The sequence below is a fragment of the Andrena cerasifolii genome, chromosome 15, assembly GCF_050908995.1.
Source record: "Andrena cerasifolii isolate SP2316 chromosome 15, iyAndCera1_principal, whole genome shotgun sequence".
NCBI classification, from domain to species: Eukaryota; Metazoa; Arthropoda; class Insecta; order Hymenoptera; family Andrenidae; genus Andrena; species Andrena cerasifolii.
The window spans coordinates 7,351,981-7,358,803 of NC_135132.1; positions in this window are offsets into that span (position 1 = coordinate 7,351,981).

The window sequence follows — 6,823 nt, forward strand, 5'->3', positions numbered from 1 at the left end:
GGACGAGCCGCGTCGACGTTGAAAATGTACTTAAGGGGTGCGCACCACCTTGTGGGCCTAGAGGGATGGGTAAATTTCAAAATTTGTTTCGGGCCATTTTTCAGGGAATTAGCGGTAGCTTTTTAGGGGATGTTTGTGGCAATATTGTTTTAACTTTATTTTCGTACAGAGGGTGGACAAATTATTATACTCAAAACATTTTCGTCAATTTTCGGGATTATTCTAAAATGGATTTAAAAGATTATACGATAAAAAAAATCTTAAATTGGCAACTGAGGGTACTGAAAGGAAACTTTCTTAGCTTTCCAAAACACTCATGAAAATTTATCTACAATCATGAGCTCGCAAGTTATGGGTGTTCAAAGTGAAAAGTACCTTTTTTGCTTTGATCGCGAATAACTCGGTCAATAAAAATCATACATCAAAACCGGAAAAACGAAATTAAAGAGACACGTCTAAGAGCAAAATCTATAGAGCACTTCGTTGGATTTACCGGAATATTTATTAAGCCGTTTTTGTACAAAAAATTCACAGTGAATTACCCATTTTTCGGCCCAACAAGGCGCAATCCCCCGGATCGACTGTTGGAGGCAGCCAGGGGTACAAGTCTCCAAGAGACATCGGAAGGGTATCGACTCCGAAATCGAGCCCTCACCTGTACCCAGACCTGAATCGAGTTGCACACCTGCACCCCCGTCGATCGGGCGAAGAAATTTTTAAGCATCCGCACTGCGTCGGAAGATCGTTGACCGCGAAGATGCAACTAGGCTGCTCGCGGTTTCACGAGCCCGCCGCTCGGATCGGCACTCCGCCCCATATTTTATAATAAACGGACAGGCAGGGGCGGTTAGTTCGCGCGCAAGTTCGCCAATACACCCGTGGACCGGCGTTTCTTCTCTGATTTACACTTCATTAGTCGGCGTGACCCGTCCGCCGTATGGAAATTAATTTCCCCGTTGCGATATTATCGTTACCCGAAACGCTTGACACTCTCCTCCCGCTGGATCCGAGCGCCGCTAAACAGCCAGAGGTAAAATTCTGTTCCAAGTCCATTAACCGGGGCGGAGCTTTACCCCCGCGAACTTCGTACCGTTTGCCGAACCTCGCAAATTATGTGCTCCCCCCCCCCTTCCCTCGTTCTCGCGCGGCGGAGGGGGATAAGAGAGCTTGCGAAGTTAATTTTCTGCTTAGTTGATGGATGGTCGAAGCTCCTCGGAGGCATACATTCGCGAGGCCCGAGAAGAATTTCTCGAGAGGCGGCAGTTTGCGATACCGGAGCCCGATCTGGGCGGCACAAATATGGCAACTGCCCGGAGTGGGGAAATTGGCGGACAGGGATAATTAAAATCCTCATAAAAAACTTCGAGAAAGTAAACAAAATTACGTCAAGCACATGGAATCAAATAAATCACAAAATAATAGAAGATAATAATAATTAGAATTTTAAAAAAGATGTGATGTCAAAATGAGCTGCAAGTGCATAAAGGTGCTTTCCAACTGCGCTTAAGATGACGCAACTATATATACACAGCTAAAATTCTGTGTTCATACATTTCATTGCCCATATCGCGGACATTTTAATAATGTGAAGATAAAATTTAACATCTACACATACCTTTCCTCTTACAAGCTTTCAGATAATTTGTAAATTTAAAACCGTAAATTTGGACCGATTTTATTGAATTTGGTCTTATTCGAAAGCTTATATGCGGTTTACATAAGAAAAATGCTTTTAAATTTAGAAAATATTGCAGGCGTGATGAGATATTAATGAAATAAGTTTCAGGTTAGGTTGGAATAGCCGTGCGACGAGTAAACAGTCGACATATACAGGGTGTCTTTCATGTACTTGGCGTCGAGACGCTACCGCGTCTCTAGATCAATAGAAACCAATAAAAAAGTATAAATTTTGAAAAAATGGGTAACAGATGTTTGGATTTAGTACCAAGCTTATATACCTATTGATTTTAAATCGTCCATATAATTACTATTACACTAGGACGAGGTGCATTACTAGGACGAGGTGCACCTACATTAAAGATCTTGAACTCTTCTCCCTTTCTTATATTTATTTTGTTTCATTTTATTAATGAATTTGCAATATGTTGTTATTGAAGGCTAATAAACATACTTCCTATTAAGGGGTTACACCCACCTAGAGGTCCGGAAAAAGCATACAAGTTCCAGAATTTTTTGGGGGAAAAGTATAAGTGAAAATCATTCGCAATGTTTTCCTACTAAAAGATACATCCTTTAACTACACTATTCTAATTTTTCATGAGATATTATTATTACCTAACTAAAGGAGATATCTGCTTGAATATGAGTTGTTTTTTTTTAAGCATTAGCTGATGGACATCCCCTAGGCTAAACGATACATCTGAAAGCAAATGTTCAATTAGATTTTAAAAATAAATAACTTACAGAAGTACCTGACGTTCTCATATTTTTAAATTTTATTTTCAATTTTGCAATAATGGAGATACTTGCAAAGCCTTCTAGAAAAAATGAAAAAAATTTTCCACGAAATCCGATATTTCAACTTCAACCGGTCACCCTTCAAAAAAATTCACAAACATTCGCCTCTTTTCGGCCTCCTGACTAGGTAGAACCCTTTAATGGACTTGTGCTGTACATACCGATCACGATATTATCAGAAATGCACGCTAAATAAAATGGCCCCTTTTAAAGCACCTCTCCCTCACCTACCCCCTACCTGTTTTTTTCATGAATATTAAACTTCTCATAAAACAACAGGCTTTGTTGTTCCCCAAATACCAACAAATACTGGCCACTCACTGTTAAAGATTAAATTTCAAAAGAACGATTGGCAAATTAAATATAAAGGGCGTGCGAGCTGATTTTCGCCCAGAGCGGTGGCAGACCTATATCGAGCCCTGAGGGCGCCCCAATCTGGGAATTTACGCGAATCGAAGTCGCCCGAAATAGCGCGCCACCCCGTCCGCCGCGGTGCGAATAACTTGTAACGCAGCAGTTACATAATACAGATCGCGGAGTGGCGATGCGCGTTAGGTACTCGCGGCCGTAATTCACGGGACCTGTTTCACTGTTTGCCGCGATATATCTGATTGTTATTTCCTCCGGTGTCTATTAATCACCCGGTCCGCGGCAACGGAACGTGCCAATTCGCGGCGAGCAGCTCGCGGAAATGGTCCCGCCGGGCTTCTTCCACCCCCGGAGCCGGGCCAGGTCCCATCTCGGTCCCCTTTCAGTCGACTCAGGGCCAACGGATTCTCACCCTCCGCGAACGGACCTCGTGAAAATTCTATGGAGCCTGAGGTTTCATCCGTCAGCGATTCGCGCGCAACTGACCAGCCGATGTTCCCGTATTTCTCCATCCACTGTCCATCCCCGTCCCCCGCGGTCCTTGTAATTAGCCGCCTCGCTCAATGCTCGCTTGCCCGATAGGCGGGTACCGGGGAGCGCCGGGATCCCGGCCGGCATTCTAATTTCCTCGTCAACTTTCTGAATTGATAATTCGCCGGGAGGGTGGGGCTGCTCCCGCGGCGCCTGCCATTTTTCACCCAACCCCGGCTTTTTGCGGGAGCGTTTACCCTCTCGACCAGCCGGGGCGGAAGTTCGAAATATTAATATAGTTCCCTCTGACTGGGTCCCTCTTGTCTCCGGGACGAACCCGGCTGATAGCGAGACGTGGCATCGATAGGCGAGGCGCGTACACCTGTCTGGCTGCTGCTGGGGTGGCTTCGTGCTCGCCTCGTATTTGCGAAAGGCGAGGCAGGGGACCGGCGACGGGGCAGGGAAGGGGAAAGAGAGACATAGCCGGAGGCTGTGGATCGCGAGGCACGCGGATCACATTCAAGACCCGTGAAAGAGTCATTCACGCGTGCCTCTGCGTATTTAGATTGTCGCCAGCGGTGATTCCCCTGGCCGGCGATATCGCTATTTATAAGCGGCGCCGAAACCCGCGGAGAAGCCGCGGACGAATGACGGATTGCCGGGGAAAATACGGCGGGGATTACGAGTGGCCAGAGCCAAACTCTCCGACGGTAAATCTCACCCCCGTGAAACGGGGAGCATTGCGGAATTAGCTTCCCATCTGTGGTTGGATATTCAATGAGGGACCGCGACTTTCGAAAAGTCGGCCGGACTCACTTATTTAGCGCCATTTGGGTCCTGTTTTAAGATACCGGAATGAAATTTACGCGATAAAGTGGGATAGAATTATTCCTTTCTAGGGATGTGTAATTTTATATTTTTTACATTTATTTTTCAATTTTTTAAACTTACTTGTGTTAATAAATACCTATTGTAAACTGTGCATTTGGTACGTTGTTTAATGCCATTCGTAGTGGTTTCAATCGAATATTCGGGAAAATTTTCGTTTCCAAGTTATAAGGAAATGTCGAAAAATAAAGATTCTTTTGTTTAAATTAAAGACCAATCTTTTGTGCTAAACATCATTTTCTATCAGTAATTAATGTAAATAATGTATTGAAAAATAATTCTGAATATGGAAGGACAATTGCGACATTTTTTAAAATACAATTTTAGTCGAAGGTTTATCTGCATCATAGCATAAACAATTTTATGTACCTATAATCTGAACAAATCCTTAGAAGTATTGCTGAGTGTCTCGCGGAGTGCCGATATCGGATGCGAACGTGTCGCGCGACGCGCCTTAAGCACTAATATTTTGCAAAGTAGGACGAAGTAGGATGTGATTTTTACATAATTATGTAGAGTAGGGAAAATATTCCAATTGGTTAGAAGTTGGAACTCGTTGGAACTTGAAAAATATTCCTTGCTAATTTTAAAAAATGTCGCAATTTTCCTTACTCTATTCAGAATTATTTTTCAATACATTATTTACATTAATTTGATACTAATAGAATATAATGTTTAGCGCAAAAGATTGGCCTTTAATTTAAACAAAACGATATTTCATTTTTCGACTTTTCCTTATAACTTGGAAACGAAAAGTTTCCCGAGCATTCGGTTTAACCCTTCGTGGTTACATTTCTGTAAAGCTCCGCGGTGGTCACATTGGCTACACACTTTGAATATTGCAGAATACGGAATAGTCGCATTTTAGTAAGAAATTAAATGACAACATATACCAAAAAAATCGGAAAGGAAAGCCAGGAACTTACCGGTATCAAGCTCCAAAGTTAAAAAGTGGGTCTATTGGGCCCAGTGTGAGCATGAAGATTAAACCACTGAAAAGGGGATTAAATAAAGTAATAAACGAACAGTTCTCAATTTTATTTTATCAAAATTAAGTTAAAAAAATGATAAATAAATAAATAAATAAATGTAAAAAATATTAAATTATACATCACTGGAAAGGAATAATTTTATCGTATTTTTCTGCGTACATTTTGTTGCCAAATAAGTGAATCCGGCCCAAAATGGGGCGGTGCGTATCGAGCCGATCACCCCTACGCACATCCCCCGGAAGCCGCGCGGCAGGTCGCCACCCTCTCGCTTCGGCACTTCGATAAATCGCCGATCCGAGAAGGTCGCGTTTGCGTGGTTCCTCTCGACTAACTGCATATTTTCAAGCGTCGATCCATGGCCGGCCCCGCGCCCCTTCGGACGAGCTTCACGGGGAGCAGCTAGCCCGAGCTCTGCTCGCGGAACGAGCCTCGTAATTGCGAAATAAATTTCCCAGCGGCGCGATGTTGATCGCCTTAAGTAAGCCGGATTGGCGGCGGGGGTGTAAATTTAGAAAAGGGGGTGGGTGGACGCAGCGGAGATTCCGGCGGCCCGGGCTGTCGCGCGCAAAACTAACAGGCAAGAAGCTACGAAATTTCGTTAGCGAAGCGAGGCTGAATAGCCACTCGATCTTGTATGCCGGCCGTGTGTGCGCCTAAAAAGCATGAATAAGCCGCTCGCTCCCTTCAACACTCGCGGGGCGCTACTCTCTCGAACGCGGGTCCTTTGTCCGTGGCCTCGAGAGCTGCTTTTTTTTCCCTCCCTCCTCGGCGTCTTCTTCTTCACCTCGGTCTTTTCTTGGCCGACCAGTTTCCCTTTCTTCTTTTAAATCGATGGATCGGTAGGTACGTACTTAAACAGCGCACCTCCGGTTGGGGCTCTTCAGCAGGCCTTAGATCGCTGCTGGGCCAGAATGGTCCCTAGCAGCATGGAACGTTATTATTGTCAGCGTCAAGGGTCGCGCGAGCCGGTCCAGCGATCGCGGAGACGCGGAGAGCCTGGAGGCTGAAATTCCGAGCAGGGGAAGCGAGAGGAGGTGGTGCGGAGCAACGTCCGGGGCAGCGAGGAGGTCCGGCAGGCAGGGATACAGGGTTGCAGGTGAGGCGGCCAGTGTCCCATCTGTCGGGGTGGCGGTGGTTCGTGATCGTGAGGAATGGTGGAGGATCGTCAGAGGGAGAGCCGGTGCGTCCGACTGGGGATTTCGCATCTCTGTATCGGCGCCTGATCCGTGGCAAAGAAGGAGCCACGTAGCCGTCGGTGGCTGTGCTGCCACAGCCACAGCCACTAGCGGAGCGGCTGCCGCCACCGCCGCGTTATTGATTTGACAGGAATGACGGGAAATGGCGCAGGAATCGATAAGAGGTGGTCCCAAGCTGGTGGTGGCTCTGCGCGGGTGTACGGTTGCGCGGGTGGCCGCGCGAGGTGGGAGCAACGGGGCGAGAGAGCAAGAGAGCGTAGAGAGGAGTCCGGGGGCGGTGGACTCCGCTCTCTCTTGCGCGGATGTGCGCGCGTGTAGGGCTCCCCCGTACGTGCTGTGGCCTGGTGGGGGCGGCAGAGCCAGAGATGCGGAGGGGCGGCAGAGGAGGCAGCGGAGAATATTTTCATACTCCAGACTCCCGGCGTAGGT